This window comes from Saccopteryx leptura, chromosome 1, assembly GCF_036850995.1.
Source record: "Saccopteryx leptura isolate mSacLep1 chromosome 1, mSacLep1_pri_phased_curated, whole genome shotgun sequence".
Classification (NCBI taxonomy): Eukaryota; Metazoa; Chordata; class Mammalia; order Chiroptera; family Emballonuridae; genus Saccopteryx; species Saccopteryx leptura.
The window spans coordinates 134,568,367-134,590,026 of record NC_089503.1 but is presented as its reverse complement, the minus strand read 5'-3'; the positions used below and the strand labels follow the sequence as shown (position 1 = coordinate 134,590,026).

Here is a 21,660-nt window from a genome sequence, read left to right as displayed (position 1 = left end):
GTTCTTCCCAGATGGTTCTTCTTGTCCCAGACACCTACCATAAACTTTCTTGCCTCTGCCTTCATCACACTAATTTAGAATTTAACTCTACAGACCATTTAAACACCTGTATAAGGCACTGTAATTAGTGCTACAGATTATGGAAGAATAAAACATAATTATTGGTCACTGGCTACAATCATAGGGCAGAAAGAATAGATCTATAAAGACATAAGTGCTAAAAATATATGTTTTTTTTTACAGAATGGAGAAGGAGGATGAAGAGTAGATTTGCCTTGCTAAACAAATCCAATATTTCTGACTAGTTCTAGCATTTTCCCCAGGAGTAAATATTCTGTCATCTCTCTCTCAGGTTATTGCAATGTCCTCCTAACAAATTTCCTTAGTTAGACTCTTGTTCCCCCAACCCCCAGTCTTATTTCGACACAGTGGAGTTATTCTACAAAGACAATAATTAAGTGATATTGCATTGCTTTCTGATCAGAGCTATCCAATGGGTTGCCATATCATTTAGAGTCAAAGTTCTTTCTTTGTCTGTGAAAGGGCTGTGTGTTCAGAACTCTACCATCCACCTCCCAGGGATCTGACCCATTCTCAAGCCACTGTCTCCTCACCCACTCACTTCCACCACACTGTCTTCATTATTGTTCCTTAAATATACCAGCCATGTTCTGCATCACAGCCTGCATACTCACTGTTTCCACTGCCAGGACATCTCTTCCTCTAGCTGCATAATTGTTTTTATTCTGTCTTTCAGATCACTGCTCTCTTATCACTTTCTGTGCTATTCCTACCACCCTGAAGTGCCTTGCTTTACCTTTTTTTTTTTTTTTTTTTTTTTGTATTTTTCTGAAGCTGGAAACGGGGAGAGACAGTCAGACAGACTCCCGCATGCGCCCGACCGGGATCCACCTGGCACGCCCACCAGGGGCGACGCTCTGCCTACCAGGGGGCGATGCTCTGCCCCTCCAGGGGGTCGCTCTGCCGCGACCAGAGCCACTCTAGCGCCGGGGGCAGAGGCCAAGGAGCCATCCCCAGCGCCCGGGCCATCTTTGCTCCAATGGAGCCTTGGCTACGGGAGGGGAAGAGAGAGACAGAGAGGAAGGAGGGGGGGTGGAGAAGCAAATGGGCGCTTCTCCTGTGTGCCGAACCCGGGTCCCCCGCACACCAGGCCGATGCTCTACCACTGAGCCAACCGGCCAGGGCCACCCTGCTCTACTTTTTCTCGTAACACATATGAACTACTATACCTTTTATTGTTTCGTGGTTTATTGACCATCTTTCTCCAACAAGAATACAAGGTCTATATGGCAAGGGCTTTTGTCTGTTTTTTCACCAGTGTCTAGAATGGTACCTGGCACTTAATAAGTGCTCAATAAATGTTTATGAAAGAAAGGCAGGAGGGAATGGGGGGAAGGGAAAGAGAAAGGAAGGAGAGATGCGGAAGAGGGTGAAGGAGAAAAACAGGGAAAGAGAGAAGGAGGAATGTTGGAAAGAAGAAAGGAACAGAGGAAAGAAGGAAGGATGCAAAGGAGGAAGGAAGAACAGGAGGAAATCTCATATCAGTGTAACTAAGTCTCGAACGTTTCTTAGTATCTGTTTAATATTTTTTTAAACAAAGGCAAAACTGCCCTCTAGCCCAGAGCCTTTGTAAAGTAGCACTGTCTGGATAGAAACTAGCAAGTTTGTTCTGTTTACATTCATTTATTTCTTTTCAGATACCTTCCCCTAGTTTTCTGACAAGTGATATGGACTTTTTATTTATGATATTGCTATAGTGTTTCCCTTTAAATAAAGACATTTAAGGTTTTTAAAAAGTATTCTACTTCAGAATATTTAAAATAAATAATGGTATGGGGAAACTCAGATGCACCAAAATCACGATGTAGAAATGTGGATATGGCAAAACATGAAGCTGGTAAGTTACTGTCTGAATTTGGAGGGGATGGGGTAACTGACTTAAAAATGTCTACAAGGGACATTGCAGTTCCTGCTTCAGCTATGAAACATTCTCTGACTACTGCACACCTCACCTCCTTCTCTCTTATTTTTTTATTGCACTCCTGTACCCTATCATATGTTGACCTGAAACTATTTGATATGGCTCACTGCTGTCTGTGGTCTTTTAATTCTGTCTCTTTAAATTGATATAAGATCTTTGATGTGAGTGATCATGTCCTGTTGCCCCTCACCTACGCAACCGCCATATCTCACATCCTAGCACTGACATAACAGACAATTGATAACGTGCATTTGTTATTTTGATCATGACTCATTTATACCGTAAGGTTTGGAGTGAGTATTCACAAGCAAAAATACCTAAGCATGCTCTATGATTTTGAACAAAAGAATGATAATAGAGAGCAAACATTATTTTGGCTGATAAACTAAAATCGCCATTTTTCTACTAGTAAAAATAGTGTGTATAGGTATTCAATCTAGTAAGAGAATTTAATCACTAGGGCAAAATCATGAGATAATTGGAGCCAAATTCCAGCACATTCAATTTGAATACCTAAGAATTAAAACTTGCTAAAAACACTCGCCAGAATAAAAGCCATTTATAAATATATTAGCCTGCTACCTTTTAATGAAAATGGGAAACAGAAGATAATAAATTTCTTTAGATATAATGACAGGGAAGATCTTATTTGCAGTTTTACTATTTAAATGGGGCTAGCATTATATTTTCACTGGAAACTTTTAAGTTTAAAATACTATCAAGAGCAGAAACTACTTAGATCACCTAATATGACCATTGCTTTGATGTAATTTTCCTCATCACAATCTATTATTAAATGTGCATAATGTAAATAATAATAGCAAACACACATAGGTCACTTGCTGTGTACCAGGCACTGCTCTAAGCACTTTGTGTTTTAACTCTTGTAACTGCCACGAACCTACAAATAGGTGCTCATGTCAGCCTCATTTGACTAATGAGGAACCAAAGATCAGGAATGCACAGTTACTTAATCAAGGTCACACAACTAGGGTGCAACTGAGCTGGGTGTCGATGTTCAGGGCTTATACCCAAGGCACTTGAATACTGCTCAGTTTTTCAGCAAAATGTGGTCCAAGTAGACAAAGCCACAGTAAAGGCGTCCTGGGGCCTAAAACAAAGTTTGAAAGGTAGCTATAAAAGTTAAATGTTTAGGCTCTGGCCGGTTGGCTCAGTGGTAGAGCATCGGCCTGGCATGTAGAAGTCCTGGGTTCGATTCCCAGCCAGGGCACACAGGAGAAGTGCCCATCTGCTTCTCCACCCCTCCCCCTCTCCTTCCTCTCTGTCTCTCTCTTCCCCTCCCACAGCCCAGGCTCCATTGGAGCAAAGATGGCCCGGGCGCTGGGGATGGCTCCTTGGCCTCTGCCCCAGGCGCTAGAGTGGCTCTGGTCGCAAAAAAGTGACGCCCGGGAGGGGCAGAGCATCGCCCCCTGGTGGGCAGAGCATCGCTCCCTGGTGGGCGTGCCGGGTGGATCCTGGTCGGGCACATGCGGGAGTCTGTCTGTCTCTCCCCGTTTCCAGCTTCAGAAAAAAAAAAAAAAGTTAAATGTTTAAGCCTTAGAAATTATGTGAATTAGATCTGCCTTTCTTAATGACAGTTTCAATCAGAACAGTTATTGTAATTTATATTAATATTGTAATATTCTTCTTTTACAATAAAAGACTTTAAAGAAGTATGAATGCATTTTCTATAAAACTAAAGGAATTTTTAATGATGGACTTGGAAAATGGAGGTGAAATCCCTTTTCTGTTATATATTTTTAATTCATGTAATGCTAAACTATGAAAGTCTTATGGCCAAACATTTTTTCTTTCTTTTATAAACATATTAACAATATTAAGTTAAGAACATTAGTATTTTTTCTCATTTCTCAGTAACAATTGTTTCAACATTGAGAATCTAACACTTTTCATGAAGAATTCACAAACAATAAATTTTTAAGTGACTTTGAAAATGTTTACCATGTCTTAACCTTGAATGACTGTGTATGTGTGTTTGTGAATATGAGTGTGCATGTAAGATTTATTTATTTATTTTTTTATTTTTTTCCTGTATTTTTCTGAAGCCAGAAACGGGGAGAGACAGTCAGACAGACTCCCGCATGCGCCCGACCGGGATCCACCCGGCTCGCCCACCACAGGGCGATGCTCTGCCCACCAGGGGGTGATGCTCTGCCCCTCCGGGGCGTCGCTCTGTTGCGACCAGAGCCACTCTAGCACCTGGGGCAGAGGCTGAGGAGCCATCCCCAGCGCCCGGGCCATCTTTGCTCCAGTGGAGCCTAGGCTGCGGGAGGGGAAGAGAGAGACAGAGAGGAAAGAGAGGGGGAGGGGTAGAGAAGCAGATGGGCGCTTCTCCTGTGTGCCCTGGCCGGGAATAGAACCCGGGACTTCTGCACGCCAGGCCGACACTCTACCACTGAGCCATCCTGCCAGGGCCCAGATTTAATGATTCTCAATGAGTGTTGGAACAAGTGGGATGTGTGACCATATAGTTTGTAAAAGCAAAGTGTTTTTTTTTTTTTTGGTCAGACATAAATACTTCTCAATCTAGTGATTATAAAATGGTAGTAATTATGGTATTATTTTTAATTTCCCTGGTAACTATATTTTGAGCAGAAATATGATTATTGGGATTTGCCACATCTTTTGTCCATTTTTGTCTGAGGTTGTCTTTTTTCTGATTGATTTTTAGGAATTTTCTATATATTCTGCAGTTCCTTAATGATACGTATTGAAAATATCTTCTCCCCATAGGTTTTCTCTTGAAACATTTTGAAAAATAGAAGTAGGTTTTATTGGCAGGGTTTTTTTCCAAAAAGTTTTTATGCTCTACTTTTTACATTTAAGTTCTTTTACATGTTGAATTAAATTGTGTACATGGTATAAGAAGTAATCCAATTTTATATATGTTTTTCACATGACTAACCATTGATTGACACTCCATAATTTCCTACTGAATGGTAGGGCTATCTTTGAGATGTATTGAGTTTCTTAGTACTGTAGATCTATCTCTGGGGTTTCTAATTCTGTTCCATTAGCCTGTTTTTTAATTTTTTTTAAATCTAAGTTTCAAACGTCCATGGTCTTAATTTCTAGAGTGTGATAGTAACAAGTATCAAATAAGGAGCTCCCTCTGCCTGGTCTTACTCTTTTTCAGTTGTGTGTTGTCTGTTCTTTATCATTTCTGCTCATTTTTTTTTCAACAGTTTATTTAGTCCCTTGAAGTAAACTATTATGCTATTGATTGAAACTCACTAAATCTATAGATCAATTATGAAAAAGTGATGTATTGGGTTATTGTATTGTTACCTATAATTTGGAATATCTATTGGTTCTCCTTTAGTGGTTTTAAATGTTTTATAAATTTTGTTACAAAGATCTTGCATCTTTTATTCATATGATCTTTATACTACTGCCAAGTGGCAACAGTTTTCAAAATTACTTTTTCTAAATGCTTACTGCAATTATAAAAAATATATAATATTTTTATGTTGTCCAACAACCTAAGTAATTTGTTAAACTTTGTTATATTTTTGATAATTTTTCTTCTGATTCTTTTAAATATTTTATGTAGACAATCATATTATTTATGAAAATAAAAAGATTTGTCTTTTCCATTCTAATTTTATGCTATTTTAAAAAATATTTATTGTCTTTCTATACCAATTATGCTAGTCCTTCCAAACTTTAAAATGCATATAAATTATCTGAGGAACATATTAAAATGAAGATCCTGGTGCAGTCAGAGCCTGGATGTCTGCATGCATTTCTGATAAGCTCCCAGGTGATGGCAATGTTATTACTTCAAGATAAATAGATTTTCACTAAATTGTTAAGTAGAAATAAGAATAACAAACATTCTTTTCTTGTTATTAAATTTAAAGGTCATGCTTTGACATTTCACCAGTTTTAGTAAGTTTTCTCTATTCCAAATTTGCTCTAAATTTTTATCATAAATGTTTATTGAATTTTGTCAGAATTTTTATCATTTATTGAGATATTTTTGTGGATTTACTCCTTTAATCTATTAATGTCATGAATTATTAGAACTTCTAATTTTATAGCCTTTCATATTATATGTCATACTTACACATACACACATGTATCTATACTCACAAATGTGTATTTATTGCTGCTTTACTTGCTAATAATTTGGTTTAGAATTTTCTACCTGTCTTTATGATTTAGATAGGTTATATACAATCCTTGAGGAATTCTAATAAAAAACAATTGTTACAACTAAATTGGGTGTACACCTTTTTATTCTAAGTTCTTTACATTTAACTTAATTCTTATAATAATATTCTGAGAAACATTCCATTATAATCAGCATTTTACTGATCAAAATACTTTGGTACAAAGAGATTTCATAACTTGCCCCAAATCATACAGCTAGTAAGTGATGGAACTACAGTTCATCAATTTGTGTTTATTGAACAATAAAAACAATGATAAAAAGAAATAGTTGTATTTTTAGTTACTCATTCACTAATTCAGTCTAGAATTGAATTAATTAATTCAGTCCAGACATAGTACATAAGGCCCCTAAAAGCAGATTTAGATCCTGGGGTGGGGAGAAAAATGAACAGTTTTTTAGGCCATCTGTAAAAACAGGGTCCTGGTCATTTGTAGAGCTTCCCAATCCCAGTCAAGCAGTGGCGCTAGACCCAGATTCTAAATTGAAAACACTTTCCCATTTGTAATTTTATGGCCAAGGTATGCCAAGAGCTTGATTTACCTAGTGATTTCATTTAAGGTATGGACCTTCCTCTGAATTCAGCACTGATTTAGAATAATTAAATAATGAGTGATGTGTGTTCCTTTTTATAACCCTTCTTAGCCCCAATGTACTGATTTACACCTTGAGTTTTCTTTTATAACTGATTCTCCATCCCTCTTTTTGATATTTAAACCTATCTTTTCATAGTTAACTTCAGCCAGATGGGAGGCGACATCATTACCCATCATGAAATCCTACTGTACATATTTATTTTGTTACTATTCAGTGTTTGATTTTTCAAGTTGCCTTATCACATGTTTTTTTAAAAAAATCTTATTTATTTGTTGCCACATTGGTAACAACTCAAGGAATTTTTTCATTGATACAGATTATGATACAGAGGAAAATGCAGGAGACATTATTCTGCTAATGAAGTATATGAACTGCACAAATTATTTGATTCTTAAAGATTAAATTTCCTCATTCTTAAAAGGAGTTTGAGCAAGGCAGTCTCTCACCTGTCTATCACCTCTAATGTAAAGGATTTTGTTCATCCTTACACAATATTTTTTTCATTAAAGCACAAATGTGCATAATTTTTATCATATATTATTTTCCTAGGAGGTCAATACACCCATTATGTAGATGTGGTAGATTGATTTTTGTCAAGATCAGTCTTGACTCCACTCTTTTTTTCTCAATATTATTAGTATTGTCTAGAGTTCCTAAATTTTTTCCAAACATTGATCATTCTTTTGGGCATATTTCCATTGACAAATTTGAAATGGTAAATTTAGTGAAGGAAATAAAAATATAGTATTAAATTTGCCTAATAAAAAGTAAATGTAATTAAATAACCATATAGCCTCTGATTATTACAAAGAGGCATGAGAAACCTCTATATTTTTATCTTATTAAGATGAATACTTTGTACTTCATCTGTCTTTTAAAATCACATTTAGACTTTGGAAATTAAATGTAATATGTTTGTACAACAATGAGAAAATCTAAACTATATAGTCAAACAAAATGGCTGAACTTATTCATTGACAGGTTTTTCTCTTTAAACTAGACATCGCCTAATTTCTTTCCAAAAAATAGAAATAACTTTCTCTCTTTATCCTTGACACTGCTTCATACCTATTGGTTCAGTGAAATTGCTATTCTGTGATAATATCATAAGATTTTATTAGAGAAAATGTCCCTAACTGTATTTGAACATTAACCCGATTTTTAAATTTTTATAAATATTTAATTATTTGACTTACATTTACTGATTTCTAAATGAATCCTATATTTTGGACTTTCATTTCTTTGAAATGGGAAGTCCAATGTTAAACCCTCAATAAAAATGAAGACTACACCTACCTATCTATGTATCTAGAATGTTGGTTTTAAGTTCTTAATCCATTTTAAGTTTATTCATGTATATGGTGTAAGACAGTGGTCTAGTTTCACTTTTATGTGTGTATCTGTGCAACATTCCCAATACCATTTATTGAATAGATTATCTTTATTATCTTTATGTTTTTGCCTTCTTTGTCAAATATTGACTTCAAGGTGTGGGTTTATTTCTGGACTCTCTATTCTGTTTCATTGATTTATATGTCTGTTTTTGTGCCAGTACTATGCTGTTTTGATTACTATGGTCTTGTAGTATAATTTGATATCAGATAGAGTGATTCCTTCAACTTTGTTCTTCTTTCTTAAGATCACAGTTGCTATTCAGGATCTTTTGTGGTTCCACATAAATTTTTGGAATATTAGTTCTAGATCTGGGTAATATGCCATTTGTATCTTGATAGGAATTGCATTGAATCTATATGCTTTGGGTAATATGAACATTTTAATGATGTTAATTCTTCCAATCCATGAGCACAGTATATGCTTCCACTTATTTGTATCTTTTTCAGTTTCTTTCATCAGTGTCTATAAAATTCCAAGTACAGTCTTCTACAGCCTTGGTTAAATTTATTTCTAGGTATTTTATTCTTCTTGAAGCAATTATAGATGATTTTTTTTTAGTTTCCCTTTGTAATTTATTATTGTAGTTCATTATTGGTATATAAAAATGCAACTGATATTTGGGTATTTGTCTTGTATCCTGCTACTTCACTGAATTTATTTATCAGTTCTAGTAGTGTTTTTTATGTAATCTTTCAGGTTCTACATATACAGTATCATGTCATCTACAAGTAATAACAGTTTTACTTCTTCCTTTCCAATTTGAATGCCTTTCATTTCTTCTTTTTGTCTGATTGCTGTGACTAGGACTTCCAGTGCTATGTTGACTAAGAGTAGTGAAAGTGGACATCCCTGTCTTGTTCCCAATCTTAAGAAAAATGCTTGTAGTCTTTACCCATTGAGTATGATGTTCATTTGGGTTTATCATATGGCATGAGGGCTAGATGGAAGAGGAAAGGAATTAAGCAAAAAAGGAAAACAAGAGGAAAAAGTAATGGATATAGACAACAGTGTGGTGATTGCTGGGAGAAGAGGTGTGAGGGGACTTGGAGGAGGATATGGAAGAATGCATCGTGATGGATGGAGACTTGAGTTGGGGTAGTAAACACACAATACAGTGTACAGATGATATTTTGTTGAATTGTGCACCTGAAATCTGTAAATTTTGTTAACCAGTGTCACCCCACTCATGATAGAGAAAAACTCACTCACCATACAGCATAATGAGTTTTCATGAACCTATCCATGTAACTAGCAACTAGATCAGGAAGCAGAATATTTCCAAATTGCCCCTTTTGTGCCTCCTTCCAGATAGTGCTTCCCAGGAGTAATTGCTATCCTGACATCTATCACCATAGTGACATTATTCACTAAAGAGAAAGTACCCTTCAGTGTCTGGCTTCTCATACTGTTTAATGTCTGACTTCTTTTTCTCAACATTATACTTGGAAAATTAATCTGTTTTTATATACATATGTATATATGTTTGCATTTCATTTTAATCCTCATATAAATATGTCATAAATTATTCATTTTATGACTGATAGTCATGTTTTATTTTTATTTGAAGTTATTACAAATTATGCTGCTATGAACATTATTCTACATATATTTTTATGTCCATAAATGTACATTTCTTTTGGGTAAACACCCAGAAATAAAATGGCTTGATCATGAGGCATGCATTTTTCAGTGTTAGAAGAAACTACCAACAGCTTTCCCAAGTAGTTTTTCCAATTCAGATTCCGACCCTTACTGTTTTCTGGTTGCTCCATATTTTCACCAGCACTTGTTATTATGTCTTTTTTCATCTTAACCATTCTGATGAGTATGTAATGGTATGTCATAATAGTTTTAATTTTCATTTTCTTGATGTCTAGTGATTTTGTGCATGTTTAAAGATTTTTTTCTTAGTCATTATTATCTAGCCTTTTGAAGCATTCTTCATTAGAAAGTGTTCTTCTGTGTAGCTACTCACCATTTTGCTGGGAATTATTTCAGGAGCAACTAATAATTTCACTGTGCATCTCTAGTCTAACTTTCTTTTCTTCTCTTTAAAACTGTCTTAAAATAATTTTTCAGTACTCTTGAAGTCAGTCTTTAATTTGTCCAACCAGTGTTTGAGCTCCCCCTGCTGTTTTCCACTTAAATTATATACCTTTTGGTTATGCATAATTAGCTTTAAAATGAATTCTTAGACAAGTTATTTTTAATCAGAAACATTTCCTTTTTCCAATGACAGAGGACATATCAATACACTTAGATACTACCTCAAGGACAATAGAGATTTAAAAATAATGAATACTAATACTTTAAAGAACTTACTCGTCACCCTGGCCAGATAGATCTGTTGGTAGAGCATCGTCCTGAAACACAGGGGTTGCCGGTTTGATCCCCAGTCAGGTCACATACAGGAACAGCTCTGTGTTTCTGTGTTCCTGTCTCTATCTCTCTCTTTATCTCTCTCCTAAAATCCCTTCCTCTCTCACTAAAATCAATAAATTACTTACTTGTCATGTAATACCATTTGTATTAATGTAATGAATTAACACTTCAAATTATTAAAAACTACACATATTATGGGGGTCATGTTATTTTCTAAGGTTACTGTAAATATGTTGAAGTCAACAGCTTCCTCATAGTCCCAGAATATTTACTTTGACATAATTTAATAATTAACTACCAAAAATATATAAGGGCATTTATTTCATTGTCTCGCTACATCCCAGAATATGGTCTACATTTCTTTAGGGAAATGTAGCTGAAATGAATAAAACATACCATGCAGTGTTTATATATATTTTACCAGTAACTATCACAGATGTGTGTGTGTATTTTTTGTTTGTTCATTTTTTGTTTGTTTGGGGTTTTTTGGTCAAGCTTGCCAGTTGATGAGTTTCATAAAGCCCTATAATACTTCAAAAAATTATCAGGAAGCAAGAAAATGCATAGCATTAATAATGTAGATTTCAAGCCATATAATAAGTACATAAAACTATAGATTTTAGGTAAGTCTCAGTAATAATAATATCTCATCTATAGGATTTTCATAGTGATAAATGCAAAACTATGTATAAAATGCTTAGCATCCTACTTGGCACGTCATAAATTCTCAGTTGTATTTTAAATGACTATTTATTATGTTACAAATAAGCCATTGTAAGCATTTTTTTCCTCTTGAGAATGTGCTATTTAAATGTTGAAAGTCTGCTTTTCCCTTGTCTATGTTAATTTCCTTAACATTAGTTTTGGAAATGGTGCCACATACCCCTTATATTAGTGCACTGCAAGAGGCCAATCAAATGTAGGCGTAAAAAGCGTAATTTCCTCCTCCTCTCAGCACCCTCAGCTAATAATGCTATTTGAACATATTCTATAAAGACTTTTGATGTCACAGCCAGTTGAGAATTAGGCAGGTCGATGTTTTGAATTCATGCTAATAATAATATCATTTCCATACTTTCCCCTAAGTTCTTGCTATTTTTAAGCTACAGTTCCTTTTGGCTAGCTTCTGAGTGTAACCTGGGGACACATTTTATTTAGCTCAAGGAAAGAAGCAGAGGGGGGAAACCAAATAACCAAAATCTGTGAGATTAGACTGTTTTAGCCATTATGTAGATTCAGATGAATACCCACTCAAAATTTGGTTTGAATATTAAGAATGTTAAGATGCTACACTCACACGCGCGCGCGCACACACACACACACACACACACACACCCTAAGAAGTTATGAAAATATTTATTATGTACAGAATTGAGGATTTGGGGGAGCAAGCAGGGCAAGCTGACTGGCTTGGGGATTTTATGGATTTTAGGGGATGGGGCTCAAGCTGAGGGTGTTGCTTGGTAGAGAGAGGCTTGTATAGTTTGAGTTTCTCACCAATCTAGTTTGTTCCCAAAGTGAACAAAATGTGTCTGTCTCAAGTATTCATTCCAGGTTTTAATTGGTGGAAGTATATTGAAAAACTCCTATTGCTTCGAGCCCAAGTTTACAGTTCTCTAAATCTGAGCCGTGTTGCTCAAAACCTGACTCTGTCAGGTTGGCGGTGATTAAACAGTTATCTACTCTTTTTGGCAGTTATTTGGGTGAGTATTTCATCTTTGAAAGTCACTCCATGCAAGTCTGACCTCTTTTTCTTTGCTTTGGGTTGTACTCTTGAATTTATCTATTAGTGGAATATACACATGTAACCCTATTGTATTTTGTTGTCCTGTGGTATTCCACGTAAATTTAACCTTGTCATTACATATATACGATATTTCCTCCATGGACTGAAATGGTATTCTATGCTGGTCAAGACCTCTTAACTCAATAAACATTTATTGAGTGATTGCTCTCTTCTAAGAGATATATTATGCTATAAGATATGAAGGATATGGAGATAAAAAAAAGACTCTTCAGAGAAATAATAATACAGTCCCCCCTTATGTGTGGTTTTACTTTTTGTGATTTCAATTACCTACAGTTCAAATATATGAAATAAGAAATTCCAGAAACAAACAACTCATAAGTTCTTAATTGCATGCCATTCTGAGAAGTGTGATGAAATCTCAAAAGTACTGCTCTGTCCCACCTGGGATATGAATAACACCCCCAGGGTGTAAGCACTCCCTGCCCGTTAGTTACTTAGTAGCCATCTTAGTTGTCAGTTTGATTGTTGCAGTATTGCAGGGCTTGTGTTCAAGGAACCCTTATTTTACTTACTAATGTCCCCAAAATGCAAGAGTAGTGGTGTTGGCTGTTTGAATATGTCAAAGAGAGGACATGAAATGTTTCTTTTAAGTAAAAGAGTGAGTATAATACAGTATAATAAGATATTTGAGAGAGAGACTACCTTTACAAAACTTTTATTACAGTACAGTATTGTATTTTATTAGTTGTTAATCTTTTATGATGCCTAATTTATAAAATAAGCTTTATCACAGGTATTTATCTATCTATAGGGAAAACATAGTTTATATAGAGCTGAGTAATATCCATAGTTTTAAGCATCCACTGGGGGTCTTAAAACATACTGTTCATGGATGGGGGGAGGACCACTTGTAGAAGGAGCATCCAATACAAGGAGACAGAGAGGGATCAAGAAAACAAGTTTCTTCAGGTTTTCAAAGGTACTCTGAAATTTTCTGGAGAAACTAAAGGTAATTTCAGAATTTTAGATATTATGAACATGTTGAAATTTCCTGGAGAAACTTCACATAATTTCAGAATTTTAGCTGTTCATGCCTCTCAGGCTTTTTCTTCATCCCTAAACTTTCCATTAAAATTAAAAAATAATAATAAAATAAAAATAAAAGACTCTCTGCAGTCTATTTCACTTGACATTCCCATTAGCAACTCAACCACAACCAGTCAAAATCTGTATTCACTTCACTTCCTTGACCTCTTGCTGTTCCATTCATTATTTCTGCAGTATAGTTAACGACTGCAACAAATCAGTCACCAAATTTGCTGATTTTATATGCTACATATTTCTAACAGCCTTCCCTTCTGATTAATTCTATTGTGACTGCACTCATTGAGATCCCCATCAGATCTCACTGGAACCTTGTAACAGCCTTCTAACTGGTTTCCATTCCTCCAATTTTCTCTCCAGTTACATTGCTCACACAGCCACTAGAGAAAACTATCAGAACATAAACCTAACCAGGCAACATTTTTGCTTATGACTCTCTAAGGATTTCAAGAAACTGCAGGCTAGGGTCCTCAAACTATAGGCAAGTTTGCAATAACTTCCCCAAACTAATTATTTCAGCATTTTCCTTTAAATAATCTTACTGTCATTTAATTTATTGCCAAAACATGGGCCTTTTGAGAATAAATGAGGGAACTGTTCATTTTTATATGAGAAATGCAAGGTCAAAAGGTGACAGGACATAGTCTTTGTTTATGTCTGGCTGAACACCTGCTGTTTTCTTCTAGAACCTCTACTTTCCTCTTTCTCGGATACTACTTTCAGATTTTTTGATATTCAAGTCAAGCTCCACCAACCTATGAATGCATCTCTTCACTTTCCTGCCTTCCATGAATCATTTAATAGTATGCTCCTTTATGCTGATAGACATTTCTTATTGCATTTGCTATGTAATATTGAAATTTACTTGCGTTTTTATTTTTCCCAAAGACTATAAACTCCTTAAGGTCAATAGCTATTCTTTTATTTTATTTTATTTATGTATTTTGTATTTTTCTGAAGCGAGAAGCAGAGAGGCAGAGAGACAAGACTCCCACATGCGCCCCACCAGGATCCACCCAGAAAGCTTACTAGGGGGCGATGTTCTGCCCATCCAGGGAATTGTTTGCTCCGTTGCAACTGGAGTCATTCTAGTGCCTGAAGCAGAGGCCATGGAGCCATCCTCAGCACCTGGGCCAACTTTGCTCCAGTGGAGCTTTGGCTGTGGGAGGGGAAAAGAGAGAGAAAAGAGAGGGGGAAGGGGGAAGAAGCAGATAGGCACTTCTCATGTGTGCCCTGGCCGGGAATCAAACCCGGGACTTCCACACACAGGGCTGATGCTCTACCACTGAGCTAACTGGCCAGGGCCAATAGCTATTCTTTTATATTTCCACCCTGCCTAATGTGTTTGTGTTTAAAAATTTTTTGTTGAAGTGACCAAATTTGAACTTCAAATCTATCTGATTAACATCTGTGTCCTGACATAGGTAAAGGATATACAGTACTACTGAATTTTTTATTGGTAATAAAAAATTACCTGATGGGTTAGGCTACCCAGAAAATATTTTTAAATATCAACAACTATATGAGCAAACATAATCAAAGTTTTAGGACAAACAAACTAAGGAAAATATGTATAACAAGTTTTGAACGATATGACTTTGTTATTATTCGGAAGAATGGAAAGGAGTTTAGGTTTCACAATGTGGGACTTCTGGAGCCCAAGGATAAAATATTTAAGAACGCTAATGTGAATATGGTTGAGAAATTGAATTCTGGAGTCTAAATTAAATAAGGAAAAAAATAAGTTGGTCCAGATGGAGGGGAGGGAGCTATAATTCAGCAAACTATGAAAGGAATATAGTACGAGAAGTGACAACGAGGAAAGAGAGAAGATCAGATGTGATAAACAAAAGATAAATGGAAGGATTAGAATTTATCAACTTTTTATAAGAAGTGATACCATAGCAGTCATATCAGGGTGGGAGAGGGTAGAAATGGAATGGAGATATGGAGGTGGGAATTTGGTGAGGCTTGTTGAAGATTAATGATAAACTTTACCATGAAAGTTAGAAAAATGTTCAGAGGTTGATAAATAATAGAAACACAGAGAGTAGGATAAGTAGATGTGATGTGTTTGTGAAGGTAAGCTTTGTTGAAGAGTGGAACTAAGCTAACGTACTCCAAAAAGCATAACAAACAAGGAAAACACTTCTGATAAAAATGTTTTGAAAGTTGGTGCCATCAGGAGAAAGCTTGATTTCAGTGTGACCAAGGAGATGCACAAGTTATCTTCAGAAGTAATCAGGGATGTGAGTTTGCTCAAAACATCACAGCGGTTAGAGAAGACCCAGAGAAGGTCGTTGGGAGGTAATTGTTGGTGGAGAAGGCAAAGCTAAACTGGGCTGGATATGGCAGAGAGAACATATTGACAAAAATAGCAGCCAGAGATTTTTCTGCTTTAGTTGGTAATTACAGAGTTGCCTTAAGGGGATTTGAACAGAGGAGATTATGTTAAGAGACTAGGTTTTTGTTACAGAAATGTTTAGAACAAATACAGTACATTTATTCCAAGTCAGGCTCCAAGTAAAAAAGGTTTGGGTGCACCTCAAAGTCTTTCTCAATCACCAAGTGATATTTTTGTGTGTTTGTTGTCACAGGAGACAGGCTGGTTGGACTGCTACAAAGTCCTAATGCAGATGCATAGGGTCTATTGTTAGACAGGAAGAACTTTCTCTGATCTTTTACAAGATGGAGATTAGGGAGTGATAATAATAGTTTGAAAGATTATTGTGATACCTTGTCACAAAGTATTCTTTCAATAATTAATGAAAATCACAAAGAAAAATATTGCAAAAGTTGCGCATAGAAGAATTTAAAACACCCTAATGAAATGAAACTATGACTTTCTCTTGATGTGTCACTTTCTGTAAGAGTTCATTGTAAACTAGGAAGAAGTTTTCAGGTTTTCTCTTTGGATTCACAAATCTGATATTCATGTCAAGTTAAAACTTTGACTTTACCTAACAGATGTTCAGGAGCTGAATGTGTATTCTAATCCTAGCTGGGTATTTATTTTTGAGATCTCTAATCCATCCTATACCAACATGGCAATACCTCAGATGTTTAATGGCTCTACAGCTTCTAGAAAGTTCCTTCTTACATGTCTGACACATTGCAATATTTACTAATGGAGTCCAAACAATTCTGGCAGCGTGGATGATATTTTCTCTGCTGCTGTTGGTCTGAACTCACCAGATAGGAACATTCAGAGCATTACATTGTCTGTCTCACTGGGTTGTATTACATTTTCTATATCACTCCAGGTAAAAACACTCAGAGTATTACATTGTCTGTGTAACTAGGTTACATTGCATTTTCAATATCATGCTGAGAGTGTTAAAGGAAGTGTTTCTCTAATCTTAATTGGGGTTACTAAGGTCAAAACCAAGTTTACAAAACTCATGTTGTTTCTAATCTTATTTCCACACCTGTATATTAAGCCATTTATTTTTTGAAGTAGTCTTTTTTTATAACTGGGGAAAAAAGACCTGTTTTGTAATGTGGTCAAATGTGATCAGACCACTGTTTTACACATATACACAGAATATCCACCTTCTTTTATAATGTTCCAGTATCCTGGTTTTGTGCATACCCTTTTGAGATTGTGTGACTTCATGAATCCAACTTAAACAATGATTTATTTTCACAAAAACATAGAATCAGTCTTCTAGCTTATTGTGAATTCTAAAATACCCTGCCACATCAATCGCTAGTTAATCACTCAGTTTCTGTCCTAATATCTCACCTACACATTAAGACATTGCAATTGTATGTTTTTATCACAAAAACACCTATCATTTGGACTCTCTAATGTAAATTTTTGTTTACTGGAGAAAATAATTATTTAATTTCTATTTATAACTGGGTGAAATTCTGATCATTTAATAGGCAACACAACATTAGAATGAGAAAAGATGAAAAAACTGAGGCCTTATAATTATCAACAACTTTACATTAAATTATAAATCTTTACAAAGGATTATAGCCACATGCAAAAGAAAATGTTTCTCTTTATATATATACATATTTAGAAGTCTTTTTAAAAATGTGCCTAATGCATAATTTGCATTTTTTGCCAATAGGCCTTAAATAAATTATTGAAGTAAAAAAAATTATAGTTTGGAATCAATCTAACAGTTTAATTTCTTAAATATCTTATTCATTGCATTTAATCATAACATTTATTATTAAAATTAAATAGATAAAATAAGAAATAAAGTATCTGAGTTTCTTTTTAGATCTGTACGGATATGTGTATACATATAAAGAGAGAAAGATGAAAAGAGGGAGAGATACATTTAAATATCTTTCCAGAGAAATTTTATCTTTCCAAAGAAATATTGAGAAAAACATTTGAATGTTATATAAACTGTATATCATTTATACAAAATGAGAGTACAGAGTTTTTCTAAAAACTTTAAATGAAATTTGCTTCAATGTTATGTGATTTTCCTATGTAGTAGGTATTTAATTAGCATTTTGTCAATCACTACAGACTTGCTTCACTGGTAATGGAGATTGGCCAGGTAGAAGGTAATGTTGTACTGCCAGGAAAGTAATTGCAAGGGAGAAGGGAGTTAATATTTGAAAGAGACCATTTATGCGTTATCCACTTTTTATGACAGCTGGTTTAAAGTCCCCTCAGTCCTCCCCCCATAGAAGTAGCTAGTATCAATTATATTTTTTGAATAAAATATTTCAAACATAGAGAAAGCAATATGTAAATGAAGTAATATATGTTAACCATCTTATTTATCATAAGGCAAATTTGTTTCAGGTGATTTTCAGAAGTAAATAAAATATTATAAACATACTTGAAATACCTTTTAGCCCTTACATGTTCAAGCTGAGGGAAAGGTACGCTTGGAAAGAGATGAAATAACTTGCCCAATTTCACGCAGCTAGTACAGGAACCAAGATTGGATCCTCCGTCAGTGGGCTCTGGGCTCGTGTTCATTCTCTCTGCCAGGCTGACTTCTCTGTGCTCTCTAATGGACTCACAGCCCCAGTCGAGATATACTTTGCAGAGCTGCTTTATGGTGGGGAAAATGACTGAGCCTTTCGTTTTGTGAGACCATGTCAGTTGCCAATTAATTTTTTTGTGCATAATAAAGTATTATGTGTTCACTTGTTCAATTATTTTCTGTACCACATCAAGAGAACAAAAATGGTTTGGTTATAATAGCTTCATTTACTTCAATTTAATATTATTACTCGTTATAGTCACATGCAGGAGTAGGAGGGAATGCACAAAATGACCGATGTAGAGTGTAGCAAATAAGCAGTACTGCATGTGTGTTTTAAATTCTATGCATAAGCATCTGTTCTCTGAATGGAATATTTTTCAAAGTTAAGAAACCGCTTTTGGTTGGTTTTTAGTCTTTTCCACCTTTGTCATTTTCCTCTCCAGCATCATTTTTAAAGTGGGGATCATTATATGTGTTTCATGGGACTCATAGAAACAACTGCGATGATGTATTTAAAGGTCTTTGACAGAGTGATTGGTATAAAGGAACCACTCAGTACTTACTTATTATGGTCACTTAAAAGACTGTTTTGTCTGTGGTGATGGATGTGGAAAACAGCCAATATAGTAAATATTTTTAATACTTTTATTTGACTAAGTTCAACCAACAGCTATTTAAAAACTCATTTGGCATTCAAGAGGGTACTTACTCCATAGTTGATTTAAAAAAAAGACAAGAAAAATTCAATCTACCTTACTTGTGAGGGCATCTCATTTTTGTGGGCATATGAGTCTAAGGAAATAAGCAAATATTTGAGAAATGATATTCTTGCTCCACTGGCTGCAATAACCAATTAAAATGTTATTATTCTATTAAGGCAATGCTGTTATTATAATTTCATTATCCCTAGAGAAATACTAGGAATTTTATTAAACACATACTTTTAAAAAGTTGAAGTCTTAGATACTATTATCATTACTGTATATAGAAGAAAAGAAGAAAACAATGGCATGAGGAAAGAAGTTTTGGTGGGTTATTAAAATATAAAGAAATAAGGAAAAAGCTGAAAACACATAATATTGTTAAATCTCACTTGAGATTCAACCACAGAATGGTTTTTTCATTTCATTCTCATTCATGAGTCATTTTGAGCTCTTTTTTATGTGGGACAAGGAAATGAATAAGAATTCATCCTTACTGCTAAGGCACCCCAATCTTAGAGAATACATATTAAAACAATGAAGAAGAAAAGAATACGGAAACTCCACATATCTGCTTTCATTATAACAAATATCTCAGATTCTTACATCGGACTAATCTGTCTTTTCCAAGTGGGATTCTTTAAAATATGAATTGTTATCATTGTATGTGATTCTCCCTAGAAATTTGAAGGTCTGAAAAACAAAGTCATTCCATTTATTGACTTAAAGTGCATTTAATTAAAGACTGGTTCTGACTTATCAAGAGAGAAGCTAATTAATACTTTCTAGAGGCTTGTGTTTTTGTAAAACCAAAAGAGCCTAGGTAAGTATAAGCCCCAGGAGGAGAATGGTATTGCAGAGTGAGCAGTAGCAACAATTCTTATTAATATTCAAATAAAGAAATAAACTTGAATTGGAAAACAGCCCAAAGCTTGTTTAACACAGAAGTTTGTCCTTTTCTTCTTCTTTTTGACTCATCTCATTTAGAAAGCACAGATGTTCTCTACATCTGCCTCTCTCCCACTTACCCTTAAATTTTACTTACCAGCTGATCCATCAATCCTAATATATCCAAAAATATTTTATCATGATAATAATTCAACTGTTGTGTTTGAATGCATACTGATTTCCTGAAACCATGGATATTCCAATCATGCTTTAAAAACTCTCAGAAGACTCCTCAAAAATAAATAATAATAATAATAATAAGATTGTCACAGTTGTTATATTTTATTTAAAAGTTTATTCTTCTGCCAAATATATATCTAGGGATTTTTCTATGAATGCATATCTTGGCATTACATAACTGCTAAATAGTGTGCACAGCTATGTACACACTAATGTCACCATTACCAATTTTATTAAAAAGCCACAATTCCTGGCAAAGAGAAGAGATGTTCCCCATGATGGTATTTCAAATATGTATTTAAACAGCTTATCTATTAATTTATTTCTGATGTATTAAGTAGCTGTATCCCAAATCTTATAGGATGCACATCTCTTTACTGTCTTTTTTTCTTTCCTCTCTCAACTTGCATGAAGTAAATAGCTCAAATTATCTGGTACTGGGAAAGCATGAAAATGTGAGATTAAAAAAGAAAATGAAAGCTGTAGACTGAATGGCCTACAGGCCTTAAATGTTGTAGCACTTTTACGTCCATTATATTTTATTTTTTAACTTTTATTTTGCTTCTACTATTAAACTTTTATTTTTTGCTTTTGCTGATGTCGTAAGATCTTTATCATGTGTCTGTTTACTGGTTACTGAAGATCTGCTAACATCTGAGAGAACCAGGGGGCAGCCACAGCCAAGTAAGTAGTCATTATCTCAAGAATCCATGCCTGGCCTGTGGTGGTGCAGTAGATAAAGTGTTGACCTGGAACATTGAGGTCGGTGGTTTGAAACCCTGGGCTTGCCTGGTCAAGACACATATGGGAGTTGATGCTTCCTGCTCCTACCCCTTCTATTTCTCTCTCTCTCTCTTCTCTATGAAATGAATAAATAAAATCTTTTTAAAAAATCCTTCCTACAGAAGGGCTAAAGGCAAAAGTAGTGTGAGGTGGAAGAGTGTGCTCACTGTGTATACACACCAGAGTGTGATGTAGAGAGGAAGGGAGCAAAGGAAAGGCGGACTGGCAGAGTGCTTGCGAGAGTTCTTTAAAGGGACCTCTTTGGAAGGCTTCCTTCCTTACCAGCTCTTTCATAGACCCGAGGAGTAGGGGGCAATTGAACATTTGTCACTTACATGTTCTCACTTGATATTCTAATGCTAGGAGACAGATATTTCTCCTGAGTTGTGCAACTCACCAAGCTTTACTTGTTGCTTTAAAATTTAGCATCAAATTTACAACCAAGGTATAATTCTTCTTGTGGTGCCTTTTTATATTAGCTTCATTTCTGGTGCTTTTTTATGTTTCTTCTGTACCTGATCTACTTTTTTAAATGTTAGCTTTGGCTCAGTGGTAGAGTGTCGGCCCAGCGTGTGTATGTCCCAGGTTCAATTCCCCATCAGGATACACAAGAGAGGCACCCATCTGCTTCTCCACTCCTCCCCCTCTCACTTCTC

The 21,660-nt window shown here is 35.2% G+C and overlaps 1 protein-coding gene and 1 non-coding gene across 10 annotated transcripts in view; one reads left to right on the top strand and one right to left on the bottom strand.

The window, feature by feature from the left end:
* PDE4D (phosphodiesterase 4D) overlaps positions 1–21,660 on the top strand; it is a 1,514,231-nt gene that overhangs the window by 994,065 nt on the left and 498,506 nt on the right. The gene's annotated exons all lie outside the window — the stretch shown is intronic.
* On the bottom strand, positions 14,655–14,730 carry TRNAT-UGU (transfer RNA threonine (anticodon UGU)). The gene has a single exon. It is a non-coding gene; the product is annotated as a tRNA-Thr (tRNA).